Here is a 13,447-nt window from a genome sequence, read left to right on the forward strand (position 1 = left end):
TAAGTAGCTTCCAACCACGCTAAGTTGTGGCTCGAACTTTGCCAAGTGGTGATTTATCAATCTAGGTTGTCTCGTAATTTTACGTACAGAACAAACTATAGTTTATGATTATAGCCTATTGTTTAGAAACCTATACGTAGTACGAAAATACAAGAAATTTACATACACTATTTGGAATTTAACAACTGTATTAGGGTCGGGCAATGATGAAGGGTCATTACCATATCATTGCACTAACAACACACAGAGGAGATATTAATGTTTATTATTAAAGTAACTGCTAAGTAGAATGCTAAGTTATAGTATCAAATAGTATTAAGTGGGCACCATGTAACTGCTTCTAATACGCTAAGTTGTGGCTCGAAACTTTGGCAAGTGGTGGCTTATCAATCCAGTCCAGAAACCCATTCCTCAAGAAGGGACACATTTAGTGAAACAATTTGACACATTACCATTTAAGCTCTCCCCACACCATATGTGTACTGCAAAACCTTGATAATATCGCTATATAAAGTTACGGAAGAGTTGATTGTCGGGATTCCCGGAGGTTATAACAATTGCGTACTTTTGTATTGCAGCAATTACCTAAGCATTGATTTTACACATTTTTCATCATTATATAAAATCTACATTGAGACATAACTATTAGGTTGTGTCTAACAATACATTTTTTTGGTTGTCTTAGGACAAAGAAGCTTATAAATTCCACTTAGTCCTATAGAAACATTTGCGCTGCTTCCGGAGTGACAGGATATTCAGGATGGGTCAGGTTAGGGAGTAGGGGCCGCCTCCTATCGAGATCCATGAGGAAGATTAGGGCACTACAACTCAAAGTCATGTCTCCCGGAAGAAGGGAACCAGCCTCTCTAGTCAAAGCAGGCAGGGGGTGGCACACCCTTGTTGAGGCTAGCAATAACCTCTGGGGTTAGGGAACATACCCCACTAACTTCAACAGTCATCTCCCTAAGTGGAATAGACCTGTCGAATTGAACCGCAGCCCATGAAACCCCAGAATCTCGGCATTTGCGATTAGTAATGTGCCGCTCCTGGTCATCCATAAGGTTGCCCATATTAAAGTGACACATCGGCTTTTGTTGTGCCCAGTGGTGGGTTCAAATAGAAGGTATAAACCAGCCAGAAGTTATCCCTGTTGGGTAAATATAATACTTACAAAGAGCTCGTTTGCTTAAAATTACGCTACTAAAACTGTTTACTTGTTTAGTTACACAAGAGACTAATAAATGTTTTAAGTAACAACGGTGTTCTTTTTTCTGATTCGGGTTGTTCCATTAAAGTACAGTTAATAGAAAATCAACAAGAGAAAATAATACCTATATTTATATTGACACAATTAAACAGATCACTTTCCAATATTCTTTCTTTAAGCGTCACATAAACTGACAAAAATTCGTATAAATGAAAAAAGCAAATGACTTAAAATTCGTAAAAACGGGTCCCATTAAAAATTAGAACTTTTACAAAACACGAATGCATATAAATAGAAAAGGAAAGTAGGTAAATGTAAACATAGGAAAATGTAAAGCACACAATTTTGTATTTGTTGCGGTAAATAAATTAATGTTAACATTGTAAATTTGCCCAAGGCACGAAATCCACCTTTATGTTACCTATTCGTGATGGTCATGACCGTTACATACCTGCCTAAATCAAAACAAGTGCTACTACACCCAACTTGTACCAATGCCGTCACAGGGACAGGTTGTGTTGTACTTGTTAAGGTAAATCGTTCATATTAACAATGTTGATCCGCCCAGGACACAATACCCACCGTTACTTTACCTATTCATGTTGGTATTTGTCGTTTTACAACTTCTCTACTTCATAAAACTACTAGTACAGCCAACTTGTACCAATGCAGTTACGGGTTTAGGTTGCGTTGTACTTGTTGCGGTAAATCGTTCATAATAGCATTGTAGTTCCGCCCAAGACACAATACCCACCGTTACTTTAACTATTCATGTTAGTATTTGTCGTTTAAAGCTTCTCTACTTCATGCAAGTACTAGTACAGCCAGCTTGTACCAATGCAGTTACAGGTTTAGGTTTGCGTTGTACTAGTTGCGGTAAATCGTTCAAAACAGCATTGTAGTTCCGCCCAGGACACAATACCCACCGTTACTTTACCTATTCATGTTAGTATTTGTCGTTTAAAGCTTCTCTACTTCATGCAAGTACTAGTACAGCCAGCTTGTACCAATGCAGTTACAGTGTTAGGTTGCGTTGTACTTGTCGCGGTTAAATCGTTCAAAATAGCATTGTAGTTCACCCAGGACACAATACCCACCGTTACTTTACCTATTCATGTTAGTATTTGTCGTTTACTACTTTTCTACATCATACAAGTACTAAGTACAGCCAGCTTGTACCAATGCAGTTACAGGGTTAGGTTGCGTTGTACTTGTTGCGGTAAATCGTTCATAATAGCATTGTAGTTCCGCCCAGGACACAATACCCACCGTTACTTTACCTATTCATGTTAGTATTTGTCGTTTACTACTTCTCTACATCATACAAGTACTAGTACAGCCAGCTTGTACCAATGCAGTTACGGGTTTAGGTTGCGTTTGTACTTGTTGCGGTAAATCGCTCATAATAGCATTGTAGTTCCGCCCAGGACACAATACCCACCGTTACTTTACCTATTCATGTTAGTATTTGTCGTTTACAACTTCTCTACTTCATACAAGTACTAGTACAGCCAGCTTGTACCAATGCAGTTACAGGGTTTTAGGTTGCGTTGTACTTGTTGCGGTAAATCGTTCATAATAGCATTGTAGTTCCGCCCAGGACACAATACCCACCGTTACTTTACCTATTCATGTTAGTATTTGTCGTTTACTACTTTTCTACATCATACAAGTACTAGTACAGCCAGCTTGTACCAATGCAGGTACAGGGTTAGGTTGCGTGGTACTTGTTGCGGTAAATCGTTCATAATAACATTGTAGTTCCGCCCAGGACACAATACCCACCGTTACTTTACCTATTCATGTTAGTATTTGTCGTTTACTACTTCTCTACATCATACAAACTACTAGTACAGCCGGCTTGTACCAATGCAGTTACGGGTTTAGGTTGCGTTGTACTTGTTGCGGTAAATCGTTCATAATAGCATTGTAGTTCCGCCCAGGACACAATACCCACCGTTACTTTACCTATTCATGTTAGTATTTGTCGTTTAAAGCTTCTCTACTTCATGCAAGTACTAGTACAGCCAGCTTGTACCAATGCAGGTTGACAGGGTTTAGGTTGCGTTGTACTTGTTGCGGTAAATCGTTCATAATAGCATTGTAGTTCCGCCCAGGACACAATACCCACCGTTACTTTACCTATTCATGTTAGTATTTGTCGTTTAAAACTACTTCTCTACTTCATACAAGTACTAGTACAGCCAGCTTGTACCAATGCAGTTACGGGTTTAGGTTGCGTTGTACTTGTTGCGGTAAATCGTTCAAAATAGCATTGTAGTTCCGCCCAGGACACAATACCCACCGTTACTTTACCTATTCATATTAGTATTTGTCGTTTACAACTTCTCTCTACTTCATACAAGTACTAGTACAGCCAGCTTGTACCAATGCAGTTACAGGGTTTAAGGTTGCGTTGTACTTGTTGCGGTAAATCGTTCATAATAGCATTGTAGTTCCGCCCAGGACACAATACCCACCGTTACTTTACCTATTCATGTTAGTATTTGTAGTTTAACTACTTTTCTACATCATACAAGTACTAGTACAGCCAGCTTGTACCAATGCAGGTACAGGGTTAGGTTGCGTTTGTACTTGTTGCGGTAAAATCGGTCATAATAGCATTGTAGTTCCGCCCAGGACACAATACCCACCGTTACTTTACCTATTCATGTTAGTATTTGTCGTTTACTACTTTTCTACATCATACAAGTACTAATACAGCCAGTTTGTACCAATGCAGGTACAGGGTTAGGTTGCGTGGTACTTGTTGCGGTAAATCGGTCATAATAGCATTGTAGTTCCGCCCAGGACACAATACCCACCGTTACTTTACCTATTCATGTTAGTATTTGTAGTTTACTACTTTTCTACATCATACAAGTACTAGTACAGCCAGCTTTGTTACCAATGCAGTTACGGGTTTAGGTTGCGTGTGTACTTGTTGCGGTAAATCGGTCATAATAGCATTGGTAGTTCCGCCCAGGACACAATACCCACCGTTACTTTACCTATTCATATTAGTATTTGTCGTTTACAACTTCTCTACTTCATACAAGTACTAGTACAGCCCAGCTTGTACCAATGCAGTTACAGGGTTAGGTTGCGTTGTACTTGTTGCGGTAAATCGTTCATAATAGCATTGTAGTTCCGCCCAGGACACAATACCCACCGTTACTTTACCTATTCATGTTAGTATTTGTCGTTTACTACTTCTCTACATCATACAAGTACTAGTACAGCCAGCTTGTACCAATGCAGTTACAGGGTTAGGTTGCGTTGTACTTGTTGCGGTAAATCGTTCATAATAGCATTGTAGTTCCGCCCAGGACACAATACCCACCGTTACTTTACCTATTCATGTTAGTATTTGTCGTTTAAAGCTTCTCTACTTCATGCAAGTACTAGTACAGCCAGCTTGTACCAATGCAGTTACGGGTTTAGGTTGCGTTGTACTTGTTGCGGTAAAATCGTTCAAAATAGCATTGTAGTTCCGCCCACGACACAATACCCACCGTTACTTTTACATATTCATGTTAGAATTTGTCGTTTACTACTTTTCTACATCATACAAGTACTAGTACAGCCAGCTTGTACCAATGCAGGTACAGGGTTAGGTTGCGTTGGTACTTGTTGCGGTAAATCGTTCATATTAACAATGTAGTTCCGCCCAGGACACAATACCCACCGTTACTTTACCTATTCATGTTAGTATTTGTCGTTTACAACTTCTCTACTTCATAAAACTACTAGTACAGGCCTGGCTTGTACCAATGCAGATACGGGTTTAGGTTGCGTTGTACTTGTTGCGGTAAATCGTTCATAATAGCATTGTAGTTCCGCCCAGGACACAATACCCACCGTTACTTTAACTATTCATGTTAGTATTTGTCGTTTAAAGCTTCTCTACTTCATGCAAGTACTAGTACAGCCAGCTTGTACCAATGCAGTTACAGGGTTAGGTTGCGTTGTACTTGTTGCGGTAAATCGTTCATAATAGCATTTGTAGTTTCGCCCAGGACACAATACCCACCGTTACTTTACCTATTCATGTTAGTATTTGTCGTTTTAGCTACTCTACATCATACAAGTACTAGTACAGCCAGCTTGTACCAATGCAGTTACAGGGTTAGGTTTTGTTGTACTAGTTGCGGTAAATTGTTCATAAAACAGCATTGTAGTTCCGCCCAGGACCGCAATACGCACCGTTACTTTACCTATTCATGTTAGTATTTGTCGTTTAAAGCTTCTCTACTTCATGCAAGTACTAGTACAGCCAGCTTGTACCAATGCAGTTACGGGTTTAGGTTGCGTTGTACTTGTCGCGGTAAATCGTTCAAAATAGCATTGTAGTTCCGCCTACGACACAATACCCACCGTTACTTTACATATTCATGTTAGAATTTGTCGTTTACTACTTTTCTACATCATACAAGTACAAGTACAGCCGGCTTGTACCAATGCAGGTACAGGGTTAGGTTGCGTGGTACTTGTTGCGGTAAATCGTTCATATTAACAATGTAGATCCGCCCAGGACACAATACCCACCGTTACTTTACCTATTCATGTTAGTATTTGTCGTTTACAACTTCTCTACTTCATAAAAGTACTAGTACAGCCAGCTTGTACCAATGCAGATTACGGGTTTAGGTTGCGTTGTACTTGTTGCGGTAAATCGTTCATAATAGCATTGTAGTTCCGCCCAGGACACAATACCCACCGTTACTTTACCTATTCATGTTAGTATTTGTCGTTTAAAGCTTCTCTACTTCATGCAAGTACTAGTACAGCCAGCTTGTACCAATGCAGTTACAGGGTTAGGTTGCGTTGTACTTGTTGCGGTAAATCGTTCATAATAGCATTTTAGTTCCGCCCAGGACACAATACCCACCGTTACTTTACCTATTCATGTTAGTATTTGTCGTTTAAAGCTACTTCTTCTACATCATACAAGTACTAGTACAGCCAGCTTGTACCAATGCAGTTACAGGGTTAGGTTTTGTTGTACTAGTTGCGGTAAATTGTTCAAAACAGCATTGTAGTTCCGCCCAGGACGCAATACGCACCGTTACTTTACCTATTCATGTTAGTATTTGTCCGTTTAAAGCTTCTCTACTTCATGCAAGTACTAGTACAGCCAGCTTGTACCAATGCAGTTACGGGTTTAGGTTGCGTTGTACTTGTCGCGGTAAATCGTTCAAAATAGCATTGTAGTTCCGCCCAGGACACAATACCCACCGTTACTTTACATATTCATGTTAGTATTTGTCGTTTACTACTTTTCTACATCATACAAGTACTAGTACAGCCAGCTTGTACCAATGCAGTTACGGGTTTAGGTTTGCGTTGTACTTGTTGCGGTAAATCGGTCATATAAGCATTGTAGTTCCGCCCAGGACACAATACCCACCGTTACTTTACCTATTCATATTAGTATTTGTCGTTTACAACTTCTCTACTTCATACAAGTACTAGTACAGCCAGCTTGTACCAATGCAGTTACGGGTTTAGGTTGCGTTGTACTTGTTGCGGTAAATCGTTCAAAATAGCATTGTAGTTCCGCCCAGGACACAATACCCACCGTTACCTTTACCTATTCATATTAGTATTTGTCGTTTACAACTTCTCTACTTCATACAAGTACTAGTACAGCCAGCTTGTACCAATGCAGTTACAGGGTTAGGTTGCGTTGTACTTGTTGCGGTAATTCGTTCATAATAGCATTGTAGTTCCGCCCCAGGACACAATACCCACCGTTTACTTTACCTATTCATGTTAGTATTTGTAGTTTACTACTTTTCTACATCATACAAGTACTAGTACAGCCAGCTTGTACCAATGCAGGTACAGGGTTAGGTTGCGTGGTACTTGTTGCGGTAAATCGGTCATAATAGCATTGTAGTTCCGCCCAGGACACAATACCCACCGTTACTTTACCTATTCATGTTAGTATTTGTCGTTTACTACTTTTCTACATCATACAAGTACTAGTACAGCCAGTTTGTACCAATGCAGGTACAGGGTTAGGTTGCGTTGTACTTGTTGCGGTAAATCGGTCATAATAGCATTGTAGTTCCGCCCAGGACACAATACCCACCGTTACTTTACCTATTCATGTTAGTATTTGTAGTTTAAAGCTTCTCTACATCATACAAGTACTAGTACAGCCAGCTTGTACCAATGCAGTTACAGGGTTTAGGTTTGCGTGGTACTTGTTGCGGTAAATCGGTTAAAAATAGCATTGTAGTTCCACCCAGGACACAATACCCACCGTTACTTTACCTATTCATATTAGTATTTGTCGTTTACAACTTCTCTACATCATACAAGTACTAGTACAGCCAGCTTGTACCAATGCAGTTACAGGGTTAGGTTGCGTTGTACTTGTTGCGGTAAATCGTTCATAATAGCATTGTAGTTCCGCCCAGGACACAAATACCCACCGTTACTTTACCTATTCATGTTAGTATTTGTAGTTTACTACTTTTCTACATCATACAAGTACTAGTACAGCCAGCTTGTACCAATGCAGTTACAGGGTTAGGTTGCGTTGGTACTTGTTGCGGTAAATCGGTCATAATAGCATTGTAGTTCCGCCCAGGACACAATACCCACCGTTACTTTACCTATTCATGTTAGTATTTGTCGTTTAAAGCTTCTCTACTTCATTACAAGTACTAGTACAGCCAGCTTGTACCAATGCAGTTACGGGTTTAGGTTGCGTTGTACTTGTCGCGGTAAATCGTTCAAAATAGCATTGTAGTTCCGCCCAGGAACACAATACCCACCGTTACTTTACCTATTCATGTTAGTATTTGTCGTTTACAACTTCTCTACATCATACAAGTACTAGTACAGCCAGCTTGTACCAATGCAGTTACAGGGTTTAGGTTGCGTTGTACTTGTTGCGGTAAATCGTTCATAATAGCATTGTAGTTCCGCCCAGGACACAATACCCACCGTTACTTTACCTATTCATGTTAGTATTTGTCGTTTACTACTTTTCTACATCATACAAGTACTAGTACAGCCAGCTTGTACCAATGCAGTTACAGGGTTAGGTTGCGTTGTACTTGTTGCGGTAAATCGGTCATAATAGCATTGTAGTTCCGCCCAGGACACAATACCCACCGTTACTTTACCTATTCATGTTAGTATTTGTCGTTTACAAGCTTCTCTACTTCATACAAGTACTAGTACAGCCAGCTTGTACCAATGCAGTTACGGGTTTAGGTTGCGTTGTACTGTGTTCGCGGTAAAATCGTTCAAAATAGCATTGTAGTTCCGCCCAGGACACAATACCCACCGTTACTTTACATATTCATGTTAGTATTTTGTCGTTTACTACTTCTCTACATCATACAAGTACAAGTACAGCCGGCTTGTACCAATGCAGTTACAGGGTTAGGTTGCGTTGTACTTGTTGCGGTAAATCGTTCATAATAGCATTGTAGTTCCGCCCAGGACACAATACCCACCGTTACTTTTACCTATTCATGTTAGTATTTGTCGTTTACAACTTCTCTACTTCATAAAAGTACTAGTACAGCCGGCTTGTACCAATGCAGTTACGGGTTTAGGTTGCGTTGTACTTGTTGCGGTAAAATCGTTCATAATAGCATTGTAGTTCCGCCCAGGACACAATACCCACCGTTACTTTACCTATTCATGTTAGTATTTGTCGTTTAAAGCTTCTCTACATCATACAAGTACTAGTACAAGCCAGCTTGTACCAATGCAGTTACAGGGTTAGGTTGCGTTTGTACTTGTTGCGGTAAATCGTTCATAATAGCATTGTAGTTCCGCCCAGGACACAATACCCACCGTTACTTTACCTATTCATGTTAGTATTTGTCGTTTTAAAGCTTCTCTACATCATACAAGTACTAGTACAGCCAGCTTGTACCAATGCAGTTACAGGGTTTAGGTTGCGTTGTACTTGTTGCGGTAAATCGTTTCAAAATAGCATTGTAGTTCCGCCCTACGGACACAATACCCCACCGGGTTTTTTATATTACTTTAACATATTTTTTTTTCATGTTAGTATTTGTCGTTTACTACTTTTCTACATCATACAAGTACAAGTACAGCCAGCTTGTACCAATGCAGTTACAGGGTTTAGGTTGCGTTGTACTTGTTGCGGTAAATCGTTCATAATAGCATTGTAGTTCCGCCCAGGACACAATACCCACCGTTACTTTACCTATTCATGTTAGTATTTGTCGTTTACTATCTTCTCTACTTCATACAAGTACTAGTACAGCCAGCTTGTACCAATGCAGTTACGGGTTTAGGTTGCGTTGTACTTTGTTGCGGTAAATCGTTCAAAATAGCATTGTAGTTCCGCCCAGGACACAATACCCACCGTTACTTTACCTATTCATGTTAGTATTTTGTCGTTTTACAACTTTCTACTTCATACAAGTACTAGTACAGCCAGCTTGTACCATACCAATGCAGTTACGCGGTGTTTAGGTTGCGTTGTACTTGTTGCGGTAAATCGTTTCATATTAGCATTGTAGTTCCGCCCAGGACACAATACCCACCGTTACTTTACCTATTCATGTTAGTATTTGTCGTTTACTACTTCTCTACATCATACAAGTACTAGTACAGCCAGCTTGTACCAATGCAGGTACGGGTTTAGGTTGCGTTGTACTTGTTGCGGTAAATCGGTCATAATAGCATTTGTAGTTTCGCCCAGGACACAATACCCACCGTTACTTTACCTATTCATGTTAGTATTTGTCGTTTACTACTTCTCTACATCATACAAGTACTAGTACAGCCAGCTGTGTACCAATGCAGTATACAGGGTTAGGTTGCGTGGTACTTGTTGCGGTAAATCGGTTCAAAATAGCATTGTAGTTCCGCCCAGGACACAATACCCACCGTTACTTTACCTATTCATGTTAGTATTTGTCGTTTACAACTTTTCTACATCATACAAGTACTAGTACAGCCAGCTGCTTGTACCAATGCAGTTACGGGTTTAGGTTGCGTTGTACTTGTTGCGGTAAATCGGTCATAATAGCATTGTAGTTCCGCCCAGGACACAATACCCACCGTTACTTTACCTATTCATGTTAGTATTTGTAGTTTAGTTTACTACTTTTTCTACATCATTACAAGTACTAGTACAGCCAGCTTGTACCAATGCAGTTACAGGGTTAGGTTGCGTTGTACTTGTTGCGGTAAAATCGTTCATAATAGCATTGTAGTTCCGCCCAGGAACACAATACCCACCGTTACTTTACCTATTCATGTTAGTATTTGTCGTTTCAACTTTCATTTACATCATACAAGTACTAGTACTAAGCTACAGAGTACCAATGCAGTTACGGGTTAAGTTGCGGTTGTAACTTGTTGCGGTAAATCGGTCATAATAGCATTGTAGTTCCGCCCAGGACACAATACCACCGTTACTTTAACTCTATTCATATTAGTATTTGTTCGTTTACAACTTCTCTACTTCATACAAGTACTAGTACAAATGCAAGGTTACAGGGTTTTAGGTTGCGTTGGTACTTGTTTGCGAGTAAATCGGTTCAAAATAGCATTGTAAGTTCCGCCCAGGACACAATACCCCACCGTTACTTTACCATATTCATTTTAGTATTTGTCGTTTTACAATGCTTCTCTACTTCATAACAAAGTAACTAGTACAGCCTAAGCTTGTATACCAATGCAGTTTAAAAGGGTTAGGTTTGCGTTGTACTTGTCGTGCGGGTAAATCACGGTTCATAATAGCAATTGATAGTTCCGGCCCAGGGACACAAATACCCACCCGTTACTTTAACCTATTCATGTTGTAGTATTTGTAGTTTTACTACTTTTCTACATCAAACAAGTAACTAGTACAAGCCAGCTATGGACCCAATGAGGGCCAGGTACAGGGTTAGGTTGCGTTAGGTACTTGTTGCGGTTAAATCTCGGGTCCAAAATAGGCATTGTAGTTTCCGCACCAGGACACAATAACCCACCGAGTTACTTTACCTATTCATGTTTAAGTATTTGTACAGTTACTAGCTTTTCTTACTTCATGCAAGTACTAGTACAGCCAGCTTGTACCAATGCAGTTTAACGGGCTTAGTTGAGTTGCGTGTACTTGTTCGCAGGTAAATCGTTTCATAATAGCATTTGTAGTTTTCCGCCCAGGACACAATACCCACCGTTACATTTACCTATTCATATTAGTATTTTGTCGTTTACAAACTTCTCTTTACTTCATACAAGTACTAGTAGTTACAGCCTGATCTAGTACCAATTGCAGGTTACGGGGTAAGGTTAGGTTGCGTTGTACTCTGTTGCGGTAAATCGTTCAAAAACGGTGTATAGCATTGTAGTTTCCGCCCAGGTACACAAATTACCCACCGTTACTTTACCTATTCATGTTTAGATATTGTGTAGTTTACATTACTTTTCTACATCATACAAGTACTAGGTACAGCCAGCTTGTATACCAATGCCAGTTTACAGGGTTTAGGTTGCGTTGTGTACTTGTTGCTGGTTAAATCGCGTCTAAGAAATAGCATTGTAGTTCCGCCCAGGGATCAAAATACCCACCGTTACTTATAGCCTATTCATGTTAGTATTAATGTCGTTTACTAAGCTATTTCTACATCATAGGCCAAGTTACTTAGTACAAGCCAGCTTGTTACCAATGCAGGTTACGAGGGTTAGGGTTGGCGTGGTACTCTGTTGCGGTAATAAATCGACTCATAAATAGCATTGTAGTTCCGCCGCCCAGCACAACAAATACCCACCGTTACTGGTTAATATTCATTGTTTAGTATTTTGTGAGTTTACTTACTTCTTGTCTACATTACATCACACAAGTAACTAGATAACAGCCAGCTTGTAATCAATGCAAGGTACAGGTTCATGGGTTAGGTATGCGCGTGGTACTTGTTGCCGAGTAAACATTGTTATAATAAAAATGTTGAGTTCGGCCCAGGGACACAATACCCACCGTTTACATTTACCTATTCATCATGGTTAGTATTTGAGTCGTTTAACAACTTCTCTAAGCTTCAATGCAACTACTAGTACAGCCCGAGCTTGTTTACCAAATGCAGTTACGGGTTTTAGGTTGCGTTGTGTACTTTGTATGCGGTAAAATCGGTTCTAATAGCAATTGTAGTTCGCCCAGGACTCACCAATACCCACCGTTACATTTAATACCTTATGTCATGTTAGTATTTTGTTTAACTTTTTACTCATAAAAAAACTAGACAGCCGCTTTACCAAGCCCCCCACCCCCCCCCCCCCCCACCCCCCCCCCCCCCCACCCCCCCCCCCCCCCACCCCCCCCCCCCCCCACCCCCCCCCCCCCCCACCCCCCCCCCCCCCATGCTAGACAGACTACCAAATAATTTTATGTTCAAACTATACGACGAAAGACATAATTTATATATTTTAAAATGCATGTTATTTAAATTCTCTTTCTTTACGCAGCTACCATATAAATGCATACTTTATTTTATTCCACATTTGAAACAACAGTACTTGATAACGTTTTGGTTTGGTTTTTATAATAAATATTGTGATTGCTTACAAGAAAATGTTTTTGCAACACATTTGTAAACAAATAAATCAATTACTGGGCATTGGAGTGTAATTTATAGGCTTTCTTTAACTTCACTTAATCCTAGATACACCCCTTTGATGGTGGTATTGTAAATAAGTTTAAATGAATTTTCACAAAATAATTTTTTTTTTGTTTTTTCATTAAAGACGCGGCTGAGTTCATATATTATTTTTCTAATTGTTAACCAAACCGTTCACTTGTATTATAAGTTTTTAATTTAATGGTAAAAAACAAATAGTTTCTAAAAAAAGGACGTTATATGGAATATGGGTAAAATACAGAATAAATACATTATAAATGGAGTTTTAGAAGTAAAGTTTGAGAAATAATTGTATTTAGAGCATAAATAAAGATTTAGAACTCTAGAATACGCACTCGTATTTCTCCCACTTCAGTAATGGAAGAATCACAGAATACTCCACCAATTTATACTCCGAACGCTCCTTTTTGCGGTCCCTTAATTTATAGAATTGCAGAAATTACGTTCAAATATATTACTCAACACAGAAAGCAAGTTTAAATCCATCGTACTAGCAAATCAGCTCTTACTGTACCACGCAGTAACGATGAATATCGTTACAAATTCCTGCAATAACAACGAGGTAGCGCTACAAACCAACCAACCTACTGTGTTTGCAAAAATCTAGCAT

The sequence above is a fragment of the Homalodisca vitripennis genome, chromosome 3 (assembly GCF_021130785.1).
Source record: "Homalodisca vitripennis isolate AUS2020 chromosome 3, UT_GWSS_2.1, whole genome shotgun sequence".
In the NCBI taxonomy this organism is placed as follows: Eukaryota; Metazoa; Arthropoda; class Insecta; order Hemiptera; family Cicadellidae; genus Homalodisca; species Homalodisca vitripennis.